At 35.7% G+C, this 20,541-nt stretch overlaps 1 long non-coding RNA gene across 1 annotated transcript in view; it reads left to right on the forward strand.

Moving 5' to 3' along the window:
• Nucleotides 1-20,541, forward strand: part of LOC118019073 — a 225,906-nt gene that overhangs the window by 194,413 nt on the left and 10,952 nt on the right. Inside the window, exon 3 of the long non-coding RNA XR_004681552.1 lies at nt 11,062-11,198. This is a non-coding gene — a long non-coding RNA (uncharacterized LOC118019073). The remainder of the gene's footprint in view (nt 1-11,061; nt 11,199-20,541) is intronic.

Raw genomic sequence — 20,541 nt, forward strand, 5'->3', positions numbered from 1 at the left:
TTATTAGTTGTTAGCCTTATTTGTGAGCAAAAGTTATCCAAAATTGGGGTGCCTGGGTGGCACAGTTGGTTAGGGGACTGACTCTTGATTTTGGCTCAGATCATGATCTCAGGGTCATGAGATCAGAGCCCCACTGGAGACCCACTGGAGCCCCACCTTAAGCCCCATCTTGAGCCCCACCTCAGCTCCATGCTCAGCGGGGAGTTTGCTTCTCTCCCTCTGCCCCTCACCCCACTCACGGCTCTCTCTCTCTCTAAAATAAATAAATCTTTAAAAAAAAAGTTATCCAAAATTGATTTGAATTCAGTGCAAACTCTCTAAGTTTCTGCACAGCTCTAAAATTTAATCAGTAAATGAACATTATCCTATTGCAATTTTAGAGACACAGTATATTTTTTTCTTAAGAAAAAATGATATGGGGGGTGCCTGGGTGGCTCAGATGTTTAAGCGTCTGCCTTTGGCTCACGTCATGATCCCAGCGTCCTGGGATCGAGTCCCGCATCGGGCTCCCTGCTCCTTGGGAGCCTGCTTCTCCCTCTGCCTCTCTCTCTCTCTCTGTCTCTCATGAATAAATAAATAAAATCTTAAAAAAAAAAAAAAAGAAAAAATGATATGGTACAGAAATTATTTTAAAAAAATTAGTCTGACTGGGAGTTAGCTGAATGAAACACTGGAGGCAGAAAGACCCATTCAGTGTTACTGCTATAATATAAGCATGATGTGGTAAAGTCTGGAGTAAAGGGAGTAGAGCTTGGAAATAAAAAGGAAGACATATTGAAAGGGAGAAATTTATATTTTACCTCCCAGTTTAATGGTTAGGACTGTGTTATCACCTTTCTCTCAACATTGAATAACAACCAATATAGCCAGGTCAGAGGAAATCTTCAGTAAAGCCCACGAGTGTGGTTGAACAAAATTGTATGTGGGAGAAGTTTTAGCCTGAGTAATTAGGAGAAGTATAGAAAGAATCCAAAACATTTATTTTCTGTCTTCTTTTTTCCTCTCTCCTTTCTTTCCTTCCTCCCTCCCTCCTACCCTTTCCTCTCTCCCTCCCATCCTCCGTCCCTCCCATCCTTCCTTCCTTCCTTCCTTCCTCCCTTCCTTCCTTCCTTCCTTCCTTCCTTTTTTTTTTTCCCCCGAAGAAAAGAATTGTTTATTTGGCTTCCTGGAGGTTGTTGTTACTGTTGTTTCAAGAAAGGCAATATGCCAGCTTGTGAGTTGATATCCTGATGATTTTTCTACTCTTAGAATAATATGCCTAATACCTTTTGTAAAAATAATGGTGAGGAGCCTAGCTGCTTCTTCCTTTTCCCACTGTAAATAGTTCTCCTGTTCCTGTCTTCAAAAGAAGTCCGGTGGCTACCAAGACTTATGCTTCTCAATTTTTTAGGAAGATTAAACCTGGATTTTACTTACAAAATCTAGGATGGGAAACTCTAGGGTCTTGCTTGATTCTTACTTCACCTCTTTGTACTTACCAGGAATATAAAAACATATTTTAGATGAACAGGTATAAAAGAAGTTTCAACATTCTATGTGAGTGTCACATAATGCTCACTAATGAGACTTTATAACTTATAAAGCACTTCTGCTGATAAATCATGTTTAATACTTAGAATAATTTTGTGACATAAACGTAACAAATATTTTAAACTTCATGTTATCAATGAGGAAACTGATGCTCATGTGATATTGAAATGTATTTTTGCTTTGCTCAGCTTATCTTATGTTTTCTGGGACCTGACTATTTTCTTTTGGGGAATTATTCTTTGCCCTCTCTTACATATTTTCCAAATCAGAGCTGCCATAATCTTACATAATCTCATCTTGCTGGCCACAAGGATCTCTCTAAGATGGTTGCATGTTCTATGCTAGACAAATATAATAACTCATTCTCCGGCCACAGTAATTCTAGAGCCAGTAAATTCTTTGATCAAACCTGGCCAATTAGAGTCTTTCCTTCCCTGCAATTTAAAATGAGAACCATGAGAAAAGAAGGGTGAAATTGTGAGGGGTGAAGTCAAGAGTTGACAGGCAATGCTGCCTACTACATGGAAGAAGGTGAATCTGGCATACAAAGAAAGGTAGAGATGAGAGAGAAAAGTAGTATTGATTAATATCCTCTAATTCCTCTGGTTCATAAGACAAAGCTCTGTCTTTAGCTAATACAATGTTTGTAACTATACGAACTGACAAATTACCCTTTATTTGACGAATCTGGTTTATGTTGGCTTTCTGTTTCATTGTCTTAAATCAGAAGAGTTCTAACACAACTGAGAATATAAAATCAGTACCAAATAATCCTTAGTTAATTAGTGACAGATGCTGGAATAGACCCTGATTTTCTGATAGTCTAAAGTATACTTTAAAATACTTGACAGTGATTACTTGTAGGACGCAGACACTGTCAATACTCCACCCATGTCCCCTTAGATCCCTTTGCTACTTTTCTGTGCACAGGCTTCCAGTGGGCTTACCTCCCACTTATCTTTTTTGGAGGACTATCCTCAGGCTGTTTGAACCAACTCAGCCTATGCTGCCTGAGAACCAGAAATGCCTGGGAATTATTGCCCCCTTGGGGCAGCCCTTCAAAGGACCGACAAGTAGTAGGGCTTAATTCTCACATCTTTTGGTAAGGACGGCTCTGAGGTATGACTGATCTCTGCTGTTTCCAGAGTTTCCTTGAAATATTGAGTCAAAGGTACCTTCCACAGGACTTGTTAGTATTGGACCTTTACAAGGCCTCCTTCCCTTTTCATTCCTCTAGCAGGTCCCCCACCCCCCACATGCACACACTCCCATGGAACCCTCTCAGGGTGTGATTCTAAGGAACCCAACTGAAGATAATAGACTACATTTTCCTAAGCTAAAGAGGGAAACACAGAAGTTGAAGGGTTCAGAAGGAGAGGACTCAGGTTAAGAACCCTGGGTGTGAGATATCAAAAGTAGGTGAAAGAGAACTGTTTGGGAGAGGGACATGAAAAATCAGGTACTAAGATAACCACTATAATTGTATTATTCCTCACCTAGAAATGGGAATTAATCAGAAAATGATCTAAAAATATGGTTCAGCCATATTTCCAGTGAATTGAAAGGGTACACCTTCTTTACATGAGCCAAACATTACAGAGCAGTATTTTACAGTGGTGTGTATCTTGGCTTAAAATTTAAGGTTATAATTTATTCTTCTTGGTTTATTTCCCAGTATTCACAGCAATGTCCAGCATACCTGACTGAGGAGTATTGTTGGCTGGAATCTTTACTGAAACCGTTGTAAGAAAGTAATCCTTTCCAAGAGTTCAGGAGTAAAATTACCAAGCAGCTGATTTGCTGATTCTCTGAGAAGTGTCTAACCTCTCCCCCCTCCAAACAAATACACAGACAAAAATATTTTCTGCATTCACCAGCCAATACCTACCTGAGCTGTCTATTGGAACCTTATTCAAAGGTAATTGAGAATAAAAATATGGATAATTCACTGATTTTAAAGTTACCAGAATTCTGAGATCTAAACCAGCAAAACTGAGTTAAGGAAAGTAGTTTTTGATTCAATTATTTAGGCATTTCAGTGATCCACTTCATTTTTTAAATATTTCTAAAGCCACCATACAAAATTTTTCTAATACATTTTCAAAATTTATTAGAAAGAGAAATATTTGTTCATCACTGTTTAATTATACTTGTATATTTTATTTTTCATAAGCCACATATTTTATAGAACAGTTCCAAGCTATTCAGACGCCTTAAATAAAAAGTTTCATGAACACGAGCTTCTGTTCCTCAGTGTATTTCTTGTTTCCTGAATTTATGTTCATATTGAGTGTAGGCTTAGGGGTGTTGTAGGGTGTGTGTGTGTGTGTATTACTGTTCTCTTCATAGAATTTCCATGCCCCTAGTTCTAATAGATTGGCCTTTCTGTCCTGACAGCCCCATAGAGCAGTGCTATTCTCATATTCTAGACAGTAATCAAAAGAAAAACCTCAAAAATAATAGTTTTATAAACTTTATTTTTTCTGTTAGACTGTGAGATACTTGACGGCATGAACTGTGACCTATTCATCTTTGTATTCCCTGACTAGAATGTGAGCGTATAGAAGATGCTCAACAAATATTTGTGGAATGAATGAATAAACAACCTATGTGTAGAAAGTTCCAAATGGTTAGACTTTCCCCCCACAATCCATAATACTTCCAGGAGAAAAAAGAAATTTGGGGAAGAACAGTGGGTTCTAAGACACCGACTTCTCAATGTTGGACTTGTCTCCTCCTAGAGAATATTAGCAATATAGCTTAGAGGGAAGCACACAGAAAAAAAGTGTGGCTTTTTTTTTTTTTTTCCTTTTATGTTCCTGGAACAGACTGTGTCCAATAAAAAATGTGGCACAGTAACTTTCAAGATGTGACCTATTCCATTTCTATTCCTTGACATAATCCTATTGGTAATTTAAAAACATTGCTATTATTTATATTTTATGTTGTAAAAGGTTAGTTTCTTTTGATAGAAAGATACTGTATAAATGTAATAAGCAATGCAACATAAGAGTCCATGTAAAACTGCAATATAGTGATTGTGCAAGGCTAAAGAAAGCAGTCTGGTAAATCTTAAACACAGAATTTCTGACTTCCGATCTAGGGCTTTTTTCAGTAAACTACAATCCTATTCACTTCACATTTCCTGGATTAGCTGTAGCAAAATATAAGACAATATTCTGCTCTATGCCAATTTCCCAATACAATGTGTAAGAAATTATAGGGGCGCCTGGGTGGCTCAGATGGTTAAGCGTCTGACTTCGGCTCAGGTCATGATCCCAGAGTCCTGGGATCAAGCCCCACTTCGGGCTCCTGGCTCAGCGGGGAGCCTGCTTCTCCCTCTCCCTCTGCCTCTCTCCATGCTTTCTCTCTTTGTCTCAAATGAATAAATAAAATCTTTAAAAAAAAGTGTAAGAAATTATAATATATAAATCTAAATTTTACCCAGGTTCCAAAAAGTCATGTAAGTCTCCTAAAGTAACGACAGCAGTATGAAAAGAGGTACAAGAAAAGCAGCTTTAATGCATGCAACAATACTAATGTCTATTAGTTAAATGAAAGAGTGATTATTATGATTATGCAATGTATTTTTTGTAACTGTTTCACAATACAGGTAATATTGTAATAAATATATGGGAACTTCTTTTAGATTAGGGGAAACACTCTATCCTCAAGATTACTACTTCAAACAAATGGAAACCTATTCTAAATTGAGCCATTAAGGAAAACAATAGAAATCTATACTGGGCTTCTTTTCTTATTAAAAAACCCAAATTTAACAAGAAATTAGACAAATATTTTTAAAAGTGTAACATCTAACACACTGTATTAACAGATTGCTCATCTCTTAGCCCATCACATCTGAGTGCACAGTTTTTGCTTTGTTTACTAGTATATTTCCAGTTCTTAGCATACTGTCTGTTGCATGACAGAAGCTCAGTGGGTTTTTGTTGAATCAATTACACTTAATGTATCACTTTGTTGTACTTATCACTGCATTATATGTAGCCATACAATGTAGCTATGTTATCTATACTAAATGCTGTGGCCCACCTTACAACTTCAAACAACAAAGGCAAAATCTGGAGGCACATAATATATTGTTTTCCCATCTGTGTTGAATCACTAAATCATATCTCATAAAAATTAACTTAGCACTCATTATGTGTACAGCTCTGTGTCAGGTATTAGAGGGGTCATCTGGTGGGGGGATACAAAGCTAGAGAACAATCCAACACCTTTTAAAGTAATTTATCATTGTCTTTATAAAATGTTGCTTATTATTAAAATGGTGTTTACTAAAGGTCATTTTAAATTATTTAAGTACATTAGAGAGAAATATATGAAGTTTTTCAGATGCTAGGAGCAAATTATAAGGCCAATCTTAAAATGGATCTTAGAAAGTTTCATTTCTTTCATAGAAAGCTAATATATTTAGAATATAAATGCAGAGGTGCCTGAGTGACTTAGTCAGTTAAGCGACCAACTCTTGATTTCAGCTCAGGTCATGATCTTAGGGTCATCAGCTGGAGCTCCATGTCTGGCTCCATGCTGAGCATGGAGCCTGCTTAAGATTCTCCCTCTCCCTTTGCCCCTCCACCGACACTTGAGCTCATGCTGTCTCAAAAAAAAAAAAAAAAGAATATAAATACAAAATGCTTTGATTAAACTAGAAAATTTCCACACAATAAAAGATATCATCTGCCATTTGGAGGATCTTACAGATGCCTTGAAACTGTACATGCTTATGTAAATATTAGTTTTTTCTGCTTAAGGATTTAGAGAATGTCCCTCTGGGTGAGAGTGTAGCTTATTTAGCTAATTCTTGAGCCCCATGAACCAAGGAGATTTTGATAGAGCTTCAATAGATTTCAGAACACTTTACCAATTTTTAGAGCTTCAAACTTTTCTAAAACTCTCCATATTAGCAGTGAGTGTGTCCAAAATCATTTCAGATTTAATTTAATTTCAAGATATTTTCTCATCCTAATAGAAAAATGATGTCAATTAAAGGCTTTTTTTCCCCCAAAAAGAATTGTTAGGTGTGTTGATTAAAGTAGTTATACTGCATATACTTTTCAAATTACAACAATGACCAGTACCCCATCCTCAAGCTTCTTACATGCCACCAGCCTTACCTTTGCAAATCACTGAAACAGTTGAATTTAAGAGCTCATCAAACTTTTACTTTGCTCTTCCTCGTTTCAATTTGTACTTTGAAAAAAAATTCTCCTTAATGCAGTCCCACTAAATTTCAGTGTAGGCTTTGGTCTTAAATTCTCCAGAACATATATCAGTGCACATTTGGACACTTTTCATGTCTGTGCTCATTGTGTGGTGTAAGAGTCATATTGCTTCCACTCTCTTTTCAGATGATCACCACTAGTTCACTGCTCCCTTTTTATTACCACTTCTTTGGCCCAACTTCTTTGGAACTTTATGCCAAGATCGAGATATATTTCTACTTTGATAATTTTATTACTTTGGAATTGTGGAAACATGACGTTCACTTGCACTCTCTTTAGACATTACCTTTTAGATTAAGGTATGGTAACACTTAAGAAGGCCCTAGTTCTTGAAATTGACAAGCATGAAGATGAACTGAAAAAAATATTATATATAAAACAGTAATGATATAGGTAATTAGATAATCGATTTAGTCATAGAAGCCCTTAATACTGGATTTAGGGATACAGAATGGTTTTTCTAAGAAAAACTTAAGCAGGCTCAAACTCTGTTCTAGTCACATGCTAGCTCTCCAGTCTCAGTGTAGTGGCCCGGCGTTAATTGGACTTCTACCTCCCCTTCTCCCTTTTCCAGTCAAAGTCCCTAACTTTACTTTGGTCTCTTAACTCTCCTACATTCTCTTTCCACATGTTTAGATGGGGCCTCATCCTTGACTCAAGAGTTGGAGTGAGAGAACGTATCCAAAGTTCACTGGTGGATCTCACTGCTTCAGGTCGCAATGCTTAGCTCAGGCCCGGGCATGAGACATGATCAGAGCCAAGTAAGAGGCAGCGAGGCTTCTTTTGGAACTGCCAGAACAGAAGTGGTGCTCCATCACTGTGAGTTACTTGAGAGAGGTCCAGGCTAGGCTCTGCAGGAGCCACCTCATTGCCATCTGTAGCCTGAGATTGAAGTCCATTAGAGAAGGTGTAAAAGAGTCCTGATGACATTGTTAGTACCCTGTGTTCACCTCTGCCAAAAACAGGCCTTATTTCGAGAATTCTCAGTTATATGATGCAATAAATTCCTTTTTGGCTTAAGCCGTTTCGGGATAGTTTTTATACATGTACTTAAACTTTAGTGTTTATAATAAATAACTCTCACTGACTCAGATTTTGGTATCCGAATGTGGGAATGTTAGAATAATATATTCTAAAATTTTGAAATTGGATGAGTAGAAAGATAGCTACTTAGAATATTATGTATTAGATCGTGGAATTTAAACAATGAGTCTATTAAGTCTGAAGAATATAGGATTTTTTTGGGGGGGTAAAAAAAATTTAGGATGCTAGAGTATGTTGGTCACCTTTTGTTCTTAGTAAAAGACCTATAAGAAATCAAAAAGCTTAGTTAAACCTGACCTATCTGGAAGCAGGGAAAAAAGAAAATATAATTTTTCTACAAAAAGCCAATTTTGCTTTTAAGGCTTGCTATTTATGATGTTTGAAGGACTAGAAATGGGAGGCATTGCATGATGGAAATGCTACCCAAACTAACAATCAGAGGCAAGGTGGCAGGTAATAATCAAGAACCTCACGTGATATACTTCCTGTATCACAAAGGGACAATTGCGTCCAGAGAGTTGTGGCAGAAAAGACAAGATTATATAGAGTTTTGTCTAGCCCAGGCTTTCAAATTACCCATTGAGCTGAAAAGAGAAGATGTAAATTCCAGAGCGAACACAGCATTGTGCTGCTCAATAAAGGCAGAGACTACAAATGAACTGGGAAGGTTTTTAGTCTTATTAATTTTCATTCGGGGCTTCTGATATTTGCAATGTGAAGCGGCTTTAACTATTAAATTTAGTCTCACAGAGCCTTGGTTTCTTATATGTAAAATAGGAAGGGACAGTAACTGTCTCCCAGGATGAATTTAAGCATTAAATTAGACCATACAAGTTGGAGGATTAAGCACTTTGCTTGGTACATAATTGAGACTTGATGTTGCAACAAATATTATTGGTGTAGGTAGTTCAGAGTTCCAGAAAAGAAAGCTTAGGATAATTTAAACTGTAATAATTTATATAGTGAATAGTAAACTTGTAGAATTCATTATTTGAAGAAAGAGTACTGATGGTAAATACATCTTTAAAAATAACAGACCCACAATGGATTACGAATGAAGCTAAGATTTTCTATATATACGTTGGTAGCAACATATGATTTAAGTGCCAGTACCACTGTTATATAACACTATTATATAACATTGTAAATATTTATCTTTGTGTGTGTTTATTTTATGTTTATATTTATTTTTCTCCCAGCTAGACTATCTTTGTACCACCAATATTTAACATACTGCTTGGATCATCGTAGACAACTATTTTATGTTTGTTAATTAACTAATGAAAATTATTTTCTCTTGCAACAATCAAAAAAGAGCCATATTTAAAGCATAAATCTAATCAAAGTAATTATTTTTTCAATGTAAATGCTACTTAAAATCCTCAATAAATTTGTATATAAAAGATTCCCCTAATCCCTTTTTTATTCTAGAGAATTTTACCATGATGTAGAGGGTTACCTCTTTTTCTTTCTAGGGGTTTTTTATACTGACTCTTCTTGTAATGTTTTTTTCAATCTATTGAATTATTTATCATGGTCCCCAGCCTTGGGCCCAGGCCTACTAGTTATACTAAGTAGAATTACAAATTTTTGGTGAGGGTACATGACAAATAAGAGTGGGATGAACTGTGGAAGCAAAAAGTGAAAGAACAAAAAATTAAACTGAAGTAAAACTAAAAATCCTAATTAAATTTAGTGGGTTGAGTTCAGTTTTAGAATGGAAAAGTTAGGAATGTGGTAGAAGTAATTCCAGTATGATTTATTATAGTATAGTTTTGTATACATACTGCAGACTTTCCTGAAAGTACCAATTTTATTATTTTCAATATAGTGTATAATTTAATACAACTTAATTTTTCTGTTTTTGTGAGATGTCTTATACATAGGAAAATTTTCTTTATTGGACTAGAGACTTCAATTTTGCATCAAAAAACTTGGCATAGTCACACAATGTATTAAAAACTTTTATTGAGTACTCTTTATGCTCTAAGTACTGTCTTGGTTCAGAGGATACCACAGCCCTTGCCTCAAGAAACTTATAGTCAATAAGTAAAAATGATGACAAAGTAGATAATGACAATGCAAAATGTGAAGTGTTATGATAAAGAAGGCACAGAGAATGGGTACCTACACTAGATTGGGGAAAAAAATTGGGAGATGTTAGAAAATCTTCTGAGCTGAGTCTTGAAGGAGGAGTTGGCCAAGTCTAATGGGTGGGATTGGGATCTGGGAAGTCATTCCCTACAAAGAAGCTGCAATTTGTGAAGGACCATGGTTGAGAGAGAGTATGGGGCATTGAAGAACTGCAAATAATTTAGTGTAATAGGAGCCACCTTAGGAAAATGATGAAGCTGGAGACCCTGACAATGGCTAAATTAAAAGAACTGCAGATACCCTAAGGTTTGAACTTTAAGTTTGCCAGTATCTATTGAATGACTTTACATGGATGGATATGACATGATCCACTTTGTTTTTTAAATGAATTCCTGAACGGATGAGGACAATGTTCTTATAAGAAGGGGCAAAATGATAAGCAGCAGATCAGTTTAGCAAGCTATAGTAATCCAAGACCTGATACTTGCCTAAACCAAATTAATGGTGTTAGGATGGAAAGAAGCAGATGAACTAAGAAATACTAAGAACACAACCTACAATTTTGTGTCTAATTGAATGTTGGTGATGAAGTATAAATTTTTATCTCAGGAAATTAATATATGTTGGTGTCATTCATTGAGATAGGGAATACAGAGAGAGAGATCAAAGTGTAAAATGAGTTTGATTTTCGTAGATGTTAAATTTGAAGGTCTTTTGGGACATTTAAGTGAAAATATCAGGCACTTAGTTTTACTGAAAAGATTGAAGTTATCTTATTCTCCTTTTGGTGATGGGATTAGGGTGGAATACATAACCAAGTTTTTATCAATTAAATGTAATGGTAAATGTCCTGGGGCCTTCTGGGAAGGATTCTCTTGATAAAAAGAAAGAAATTCCTATAGAGAATTCATGCCCTTCTTTCCTGTTTGAACATTGATTTATAGGGACCTGATGCTTGGAACTGCAGAAAGTTTCTTTTGACCATTAGGCAAAAGCAAGGAGAATCACAAAGAAGTGGAACCAGATCCCTGATGTTACTGAGCTACTGGATTTACCAATTCTAGAATCATTCAACTATGGACTTAGTTTAGATGAGATAATAAAAACACTTATTGTCTGAGCAACTTTTCTTCTTTGTTATTTGCAGCTGAAGGCATTCCAACCTGAGGCCTGAGAGGTGATTTGAAGATAATTCAGTGGAATGAGTATAGGCAACTCTTTAAACAGCTGAATTGTGATTATGAAGGAAAAGATGCTACGATTTAGTTGGAGATATGGCAGCAAGTAAGTTTTTTTTTTTCTTATTTAACGAGCAACATTTAAGAATATCTAAATACTAACATTACAGGGGAAATTACAATTGAGAGAAATTTAAGGCAAGAGAATATCATGCATGGAGCTGATTGAATAGGAAAAACTTTTGGAGAAAGGAGACCTCGTTCTTTCTAACAACAAGGTGACACAGGGAGATAAACATAAGACTTAACTGGTATGTGAACTTCTTTACTTTTATTCAGTCTCTGTCACAACATTTTATTTATTGTTTTTATTTTGTTTGGCAACCAGAACCGGGTTTTATGTTTTGGGTCATCACAGATTGAGATTTTTTGGGAGTTTCTCTCTCCCCATCATCAGAAGAGAATGCCCTCCAGAAAAAAAAAAAAAAAAAAAAAGTATCAACAATATGTATATGCCAGGTGTGGGAGACCCTGTGCATTTGGAATGAGACAGGCAGCAATGGATTGTGTCAGTAATTGTCAAGATCCGACTTCTGGGGCCAGCTGGCTTATCGAAGCACACACTGTTCTGGAGAATCTACGAGTCAAATTGGTACCAGCTGAGGAGACAGATATTGGGCTGAAGGCCAAACCAAATAAAAAGATATAAGAAAAGGACAAATTCTGAGTAGAAGAGAAAAAATGGAGCATACCAAAGAGTTATTTGATAGTTGTTTTTAAGGATACAGCTGAAGAGGTTTGCATTCGCAGCCTCAAAGCCCAAAAAGCATTCTCTTATTACACTCAAGGGTGGGGAATGGAAGCATTTCAACTGGCTACAGTAGGAGCATACCGAGAAACCTCAGTCCGTTATGTACACAATTTCCATAAACTGACATTCTGCATTTACTCTTTCTTAACTAGATGATACCAAGAAATGAAATCCAAAATCCATCACTGTAATTAACTCCAGTATACATGGCAGTATTTGCTGCCCACAAAGTTACGACTGATATTAAACTGTTACTGAACAATTAAAAGTTAAAATTGATTCTTAGTGAAACAATAGATTGAAGGTATGCTTTTTTATTTAGAAATATACCTCTCCTATAAGATTCTGTACATAGAAATCCATACCTTTAACATTGTTTCCAGATGTACTTTTGGCAAAATTTTGTTTGTTGTTTAGCTAGACCTGTTTCTTAAACCACGTGAAAGATTATATATTACTGAATAGAACCATTTTTGAGGCTTAAGGTTGAAATAGGAGATACTAGTGATTACATATCTCAGTAATTTCCCGTTCCAGAATGATATGGAGTGCAAGAATAACAATGACCCACCCATAGCTTAATTTCTTTACATACTAGCCAAAAAATTCAAAAATCAAATTAATCTTTCCTTGAGTTGTGCATACTGAAAGCTAGGGGAAACCATTAATGAAGTCGTACATCTTTCAAAAAGTGATTAACCAGGTAGAGGGAAACTGGCAAGTGTTCAAAAAAAAAAAAAAAAAAAACAAAACTTTATTTAGTGTTTGGGCCAAAACTGTAAATTATTTTCAAATTATTTTCAGTGTACATTTCATTGCTCCATTGAACTGAGAAGAAATCTATTTGTTCAGCTGGAAGATGTTCCTCTTGGCACAGTATCAAATTTACAAAAGCAATGAGAGAAAGTGAAAACATTTGAACATTTTGAGTGCAAGGAAGTAATATAAACTAATACAGAGCATATTTTATAAGGAATTATTTCTTTTCTGTATTTTTATGTTTCTGAGAACACTATTCAAATTTGCTAATTAGCTAAATATTTGAGAAGTATCTGATTTTGTTATAAGTGAGACACTACTATTATACATTGTAAATGCCTTCCCTACCACTTCTATTTTTTTCCCTTCTCCTGTATTTCTATTTTTTAACCCAAGTTACTAGAATGTTAAATAAATTGTTAATAAGTTAGTGACACCAGGCTGCAAAATAAATGAATGAATACTTGTGTAATACATGTTGGCATTACAACAAAAAAAATTAATTTATTTTTTATGTTTCCACTTTATAAAATGTACAGATACTAAAGAAAAATTGCAAAATGCAGAGTAAGGTAATGAAAAAATAAAACAATATCTTCTATCACCTCACTACCCAAAGATTATCAGTAGTAGTATAGCTTTTTCTAACCTTTAACTTGATGACTAAGCTTTAAAAAATTGAAGTGCTATGTTGTGATGAGCACTGGATGTTATACATAACTAATGAATCGTTAAACACTATATTAAAAATTAATGATATTCTATATGTTGGCTAATTGAACGTAATAATAATAAAAAATTGAAGTGCTTGGTATAATACTTTAAATGTAATCCATATATTGGTATTTCAGTAAAAATTATATGAAAGTATCATATATATTATTATACATATGTATATATATACAGACAATAATATGTATATTATTATATACTACATATATACACATTTTTTTTAGTAGCTGTGTGATAGTCTGTTTAGTGAACATTTAGATTAATCATAATCTTTCAGCAGCATAGGTATTATTGATGAAGTTTTATAAGAGTGTACATTATTTATAATAGTTCCCTTAAATTATTTAAACACATGTTTATTGAACAGCTGTTTTGTGCTAAGCTCAGAGGTGTTAAGACACATTCCCTACCTTAAGAAGAGTATTACAGCCACTCTGGAAAACAGTATGGAGGATCCTCAAGATGTTAAAAATAGAGCTAATTTATGACCCAGCAATTGCACTGCTATTTACCCCAAAGATACAGATGTAGTGAAAAGAAGGGCCATATGCATCCCAATGTTCATAGCAGCAACGTCCACAATAGCCAAACTGTGGAAAGAGCTGAGATGCCCTTCAACAGATGAATGGATAAAGAAGATGTGGTCCATATATACAATGGAGTATCACTCAGCTATCAGAAAGGATGAATACCTACCATTTGCATTGACATGGCTGGGACTGGAGGGGATTATGCTAAGTGAAATAAGTCAAGCAGAGAAAGACAATTATCATATGGTTTCATTCAAATGAGGAACATAAAGAATAGCACAGAGGACCACAGGGGAAGGGAGGGAAAACTGAATGGGAAGAAATCAGAGAAGCAGACAAACCATGAGAGACTCTGGACTCCAGGAAACAAACTGAGAGTTACAGAAAGGAGGGGTTTGGGGATGGGGTAACCGGGTGATGGGAATTAAGGAGGGCATGTGTTGTGATGAGAATTTGGTGTTATATGCAACTAATGAATCATTGAACACTAAAAAAAAAAAAAAGAGTATAACAGTAGTGAAGACTGCAAAATAAATAGTTCATTTAACATTTTGAAAGACTGATAGGATAGCAGGCTAAGGCAATGATGTCAAGAAGCTCAGACTCTTCTAACACTAGAGCCACCTTTATAGAGAAGTTTGCATCCAAGAGGTCTGCTCTTGGAATCCACTTGTTAAAGGACAAATTTTACCCTGGTGACAAATCCTGCTTTTTCTAAGATATAAGAATAAGCTAGCCCAGTGTAAAATAGGAAGGGGCTCATGTATTTTTGGAAGTTTACCACAATGGGCAGTCTTCAGTCAAAACTTTTGAGGAACTCCTTCAGAAAGATAGCTTTGTTGGTGGGCGCCTGGGTGGCTCAGTTGCTTAAGCGACTGCCTTCGGCTCAGGTCATAATCCTGGAGTCCCTGGATCGAGTCCCGCATCGGGCTCCCTGCTCAGTGGAGAGCCTGCTTCTGCCTCTCTCTCTGCCTGCCTCTCTGCCTACTTGTGCTTTCTCTCTGTGTGTCAAATAAATAAATAAAATCTTTAAAAAAAAAAAAAAGATAGCTTTGCTGGAGAAGTGATGTTGAACTGCTTGCATTTATATCTCTGGATGCCATTATGAACTTGTTAGACTACTTTGTGGCATTTTCTTAATTTCAATATCTACTAGTAAAATATAAGCTCCATGAGAGCAAGAATATATGTATAGAACTTTGAAAATTTCCTTGTACAAAGGTGTTCAATAAATACACATTGACTTTGTATGGAAAAAAATCAGTCCCTATTCCAATAAGCCATTCTGGGCTTTTGACTTAAGTCTGTCTTTTTTTTTTTTTTTTTTTTAAGATTTTATTTATTTATCTGAGAGAGACAGAGAGAGAGAGCGTGCATGAGCGGGAGAGGGGCAGAGGGAGAGGGAGAAGCTGAGCAGAGCAGGGAGCCCTGATGCAAGATTGATCCCAGGGTCCTGGGATCATGACCTGAACCCAAGGCTGAGCCACCCAGGTGCCCCAACTTATATTTCTCTTAGTATTGCCTAGAAGGCGTTAAAAAAAAAAAAAAAAAAAAGAACAAAACAAGTGGAGACCAGCGCTGAAAATTTCTGGAGCAGAAAAATAAGTGTAGTCTGACAAACAAAGCTTAATTTAGCTTATTTTGAAGAGCTAACTTGACCTGAGTCACTTTTTGCTTATGACTCTGAAAATCACAAGCAAAACTTAAACTGTTTCCAAAGGTTGATATGAGGTAGCCACTGGCCAATTCCCCATCATTCAAGAAAATTCTAATATCATCCAATCACTGCGAAGAATAAACAGTCACTGCTTTCTTGCTATTTATAGATAATGCTTTATAACAATATATGTCTGAGCCTCATTCCATGTTTGGTTTGAATGCTCCCAATTTGCAAAATGTCTTTGTGGTATGTATACAATAAACTTTTACTAATTACTACTTTGGTGACTCATAGGTTTTACCTCTGTAATTTCTGAACTTTCAACAAAGTCATATGCTATAGGGGCCTAAAAATATTGCAAATTTAGGGCCTTACATGGGTAAAGGAATAGAAAATAAGTGAAAGTGTTATTTATTTATTTATTTATTTATTTTAATATTTTATTTATTTATTTGAGACAGAGAGAATGAGAGAGACAGAGAGCACATGAGAGGGGGGAGGGTCAGAGGGAGAAGCAGGCTCCCTGCCGAGCAGGGAGCCTGATGTGGGACTCCATCCCGGGACTCCAGGATCATGACCTGAGCCGAAGGCAGTCGCTTAACCAACTGAGCCACCCAGGCGCTCGAAAGTGTTATTTAAATAGACTATTCTCTTCCTGCATCACCTCAAACTTAAGAAGTTATGGAGGGTTCTGTTCTTGAGTCTTTTCAAAATTCCCCAGAATAGCAGGGCATCCAAATGAATGATGATTCCATGTGTTCTGCCCATTCACCCAGAAGGCTGCTAGCTTTGCATGGAGGCTCTCTTCCTTTCCTGACGGCCTTTCATGCTTCTGTTAAAAGAACTACAAAACCTAATTAAGGATATAGGATGGTAAAGAAGTAAATTATTAGTTAAAAATGATGACAGGTCAATAGAACATTTACCTAAAAGGAAGTCTGAGTGTCACCACCAGAATTCGGTTACACAACCTAAGGAGTGTACCTAAGGTGTAGATTTACTAGAGACTCAAAGTTTTTGGTTCTAGTTGCTTGACTTACAGTTGGTTCACCTCCAAGTGTTGAAATAGATAATATATGCACAAGGGCATATTTTATATATTATTATTTATTTGGCCCATATGTTGGGATGTAAATATACTTGTCACATGAGTCAATCAAACTGAATATGTTAATTTATTTCGTGGATATGTCTCACTGGTGTTATGAAAAACGTGCTGTTATGTCCTATCAGCTTTACAATATTAAAAACCTCTGTTTTTGTTGTGCAGTGGTTTAACAAAGGTATAAAGAACAAAATAGTCTTCCCTAATGTACCTTATACTCCAGTGATTCTCTAAAGAGACCACATTTTTCACACTTCTATATTTTTTATTAATTTATACCTCCCCCACCATTTCAAGGCGAATAAATATCTTTTTATCTTTTGAGACTCAGCTAAATGAAAATCCTTGTGCTAAAAGGCACCCTTATCAAAACATTTATGTCATTTTGTCATAATTATTTAGTGTCTGTTGCCCTAGTTAGAACATAGGTTCTGCAAGAACAAATTAAAAAAGAAGGTCACTGAATGAAAATATTCAGTTTGAAGGTCTAAACCTTGATGTCTTCAACATGTATTTGTATATTAACCAGTCTAGACTTCAATTTACTCATGTGTTAAAAAAAGTACATTTCAACTCAAATATCACATATGTATATGATGGATCACTGATCACTACAAGTCAACCATTAATCTGAAATAACAGAAGTCATGTTGACAGTTAATCTCTGCCAAACCTTTACTTTACATTATATTTGAAATAGGAAGAGAAATCATTTTTCTTTTCTTTGAAGTTGATTCTATTAGTAAAGGACTGTTTTTTATTCTATACAATTTAAGCTTTACTTTTTGGTTTTATTATCTTTCTACTCAAATTTCTAAATTTGTATCCAAATATGATCAGATATTTCCATTTACCATCATTAATTAGCTCACATTCCCTACTCCTCTTTGAAAAGATATTTAATTACATTATTTAATACTTGGAAAATGTGAATGTGGTTATTGTTTTCAGAGTTCTACTTTTTTCCTTGATTCCAAACAAATCTTTTCCAATTTCTCAAAAGACTTTTGTGTCGCTATAAGAGCTTATCTTTAAGGGTTTTTGTTTGGCCTAATTATTTACTCCAAATATTTCTGAAAACTCATCTTCCTGGCTTCATCTTGTTTCGCAAGTCTGAACTGTAAGGAAAGCAAATGCAGAAAAAAGCAACTGCATTTGCACAAGAACATTGAGTTATTTAAGATACGAACCTATTGGGGCATGTGTAAAATGCCACAGCACTTGGCAATGCTTAATCAAGGCATTAATAGTAAATGGAAGCATTTAGATTTATATATCATTTGAGGAAACTAAGTAACTCAGTAGTCACTAAATAAAATTCATGAAAAACAGCTCAATTATATTTTTTTATCAACAAAATAGGATGGTTTATTTAAATTTTAAAATCCCATTGGATTTCAGCAGGGAGTCTATGAAACTAATGAATTTGTGTTACCATTCATGTATGAAGGATTCATTCAAAACAATTTTGTCAAAATAAGTTGATAGCATCACTAATGGATAAAATTAATTAAAAATAAAAGTTAGAATATAAGTAATACTGAATTTCATCCTCTCTTCCAAAAATAAAAAAGAGAAAACTTTGAAAATGTTAAGTATATTAAAATTATTTTTCTAGAATTTTATCTGGAATATTATTATGTATCCATTATACTAAGAAAAATTTTTCATTATTTTTTTAAAATTAAATCATAATTGTAGAGTGGAGGGATTTTAAATAGCACAATCTTTTCCTGTGTCCTAGAACATTTTCCTTCTTGTGTAGTCCTTAAACACTTCTTTAAGATTACCTTGAACAGGGGCACCTGGGTGGCTCAGTTGTTAAACGTCTGCCTCTGGCTCAGATCATAACCCCAGGGTCCTGGGATCGAGCCCTGCATCGAGCCCTGCATCGAGCCCTGCATTGGGCTGTCTGCTCGGCAGGAAGCCTGCTTCTCCCTCTCCCACTCGCCCTGCTTGTGTTCCCTCTTTCGCTGTCCATCTCTCTGTCAAATAAATAAATAAAAATCCTTAAAGTAACAATAAAAAAAAGATTACCTTGAACATACTGCCTCTGAAAATGCTTTTAGACTTCTTCAACAATAATCAAACATGGTCAATTTTCATATTTAATTAAACCCAAAATGTCATAAAATAGGGATATACAGTAACAGTCTCATATGAGAGGTGGAACAAAGATGGAAATGAAATAAGAAAATTCAGTACTATTTTTGAATAAGCTGGAATCTTTTATCAATTATTTGCTGTATGACTATGGCCAAGTTAATTGATCTCTCTGAATTTCTATTTCCCCATCTTGATTCAGGAAAGATAATTATAATTACTCTCCAGAGTTCCTGTGATGATTAAATGAGTTAACCTTATCTCTTGCCTAGGAAAAGAGATGGGACTAACTTATTTCATTATCTTATCTTGTTTGAGGTTGGTGAAATTTATGGTCTGTGCTCTTGTCATGGGTGTCCTATAAATCCCTCCCTCTTACTGATTAACTAAACCTTACCTTGGGGACACTTGAACTCAGCTGCATTCTCAATTTGGTACTCAGCAACTTCTATTGCAAGGTCACCTCATCCCTTACTATAGATGTTCCATGGTGGGCCAACCTCCTTTCAACTCTCAAATATCTCTGTGTTTCACAGTGTGATTCATAGGGATCTCTGGATTGCTCCTATGTCATGCACAACCATGGGAGAACTAGGGTATAGAACATTCCTTTCTCACTGCTACAGAAAAATTCAGTAAAAATTGACTGGATTGAGGGGCACCTGGGTGGCTCAGTCGGTTAAGCATCAGACTTTTGATTTTGGCTCAGACCATGATCTCAGGGCATGAGATCGAGCTCCAAGTCAGGCTCCATGTCCAGTATGGAGACTACCTAAGATTCTCTCTCTCCCTCTCCCTCTGCCCCCCCACCACTTGCTCTCCCTTTCTTCCTCTCAAAACAAACAAACAAAATTGACTGGATATGTAGCCAAAATAGATTAAGATAACAGTTACTAGACTTATCCTATTGAATCTACATTTGGTATAGAATACCTTTTGGGATCCATCACTTTATGAGTAGTCATTGTATTCTCCAAAATATCACTTAAAATTCTAATGATTATAAGAGATGTAACCATAAAGTATTCTCCCCATTTTTCTCCAGAACCGCAAAAGATACCAAGAGACATAGCAACATCAAACATCTGTTAAATGTTAATAATTTTAATAAGAAATAATTTTATAGGGCACCTGGGTGGCTCAGTCGGTTGAGTGACCGATTTTTGGCTTTGTTTCAAGTTGTGATCTCATGGGTTGTGAGATCAAACCCTGAGACTAGCTCCACGCTCAGCAGGATGTCTGCTTGAAGATTTTCTTCCTCTGCCCATGCCCCCACTTGCACGTGCATGTACTCTCTCTCTCTCTCAAATAAATAAATCTTTAAAAAAAAAAGAAATATTAACTTTAGCAGTATCTTTTATTGGGTCTTAAGATGCAATGTCTAGTATCTATTATTCAAAGAACATTCTAATATCCCTAAGTCTTGTCTAACACTTACATAGTGTTATGGACTGCATTTTCTTGTCCTTCCAAAATAATATGTTGAAAGTCTAATCTGCAAAGTAACAATATTTGGAGATAGGACCTTTATAGAAGTAATTAATGTTAAATGAGTTCATAAGGGTGAGGCTCTGATCCAATAGGATGAGTGTTTTGTTTTGTTTTGTTTAAAGACAATAGACACCAGAGAGGGAGTTAAATCTCTCCCTCTTCTTCTCACTCTGTGTATATGTGTCTGTGTCTGTCTCTCTGTCTGTCTCTCTCTCTCTCTCACACACACACACACAGTGAAAATGGCATGTGAGGAAG

This window comes from Mirounga leonina, unplaced genomic scaffold (assembly GCF_011800145.1).
Source record: "Mirounga leonina isolate KUSES-001 unplaced genomic scaffold, KU_Mleo_1.0 Mir_173, whole genome shotgun sequence".
Taxonomy (NCBI): Eukaryota; Metazoa; Chordata; class Mammalia; order Carnivora; family Phocidae; genus Mirounga; species Mirounga leonina.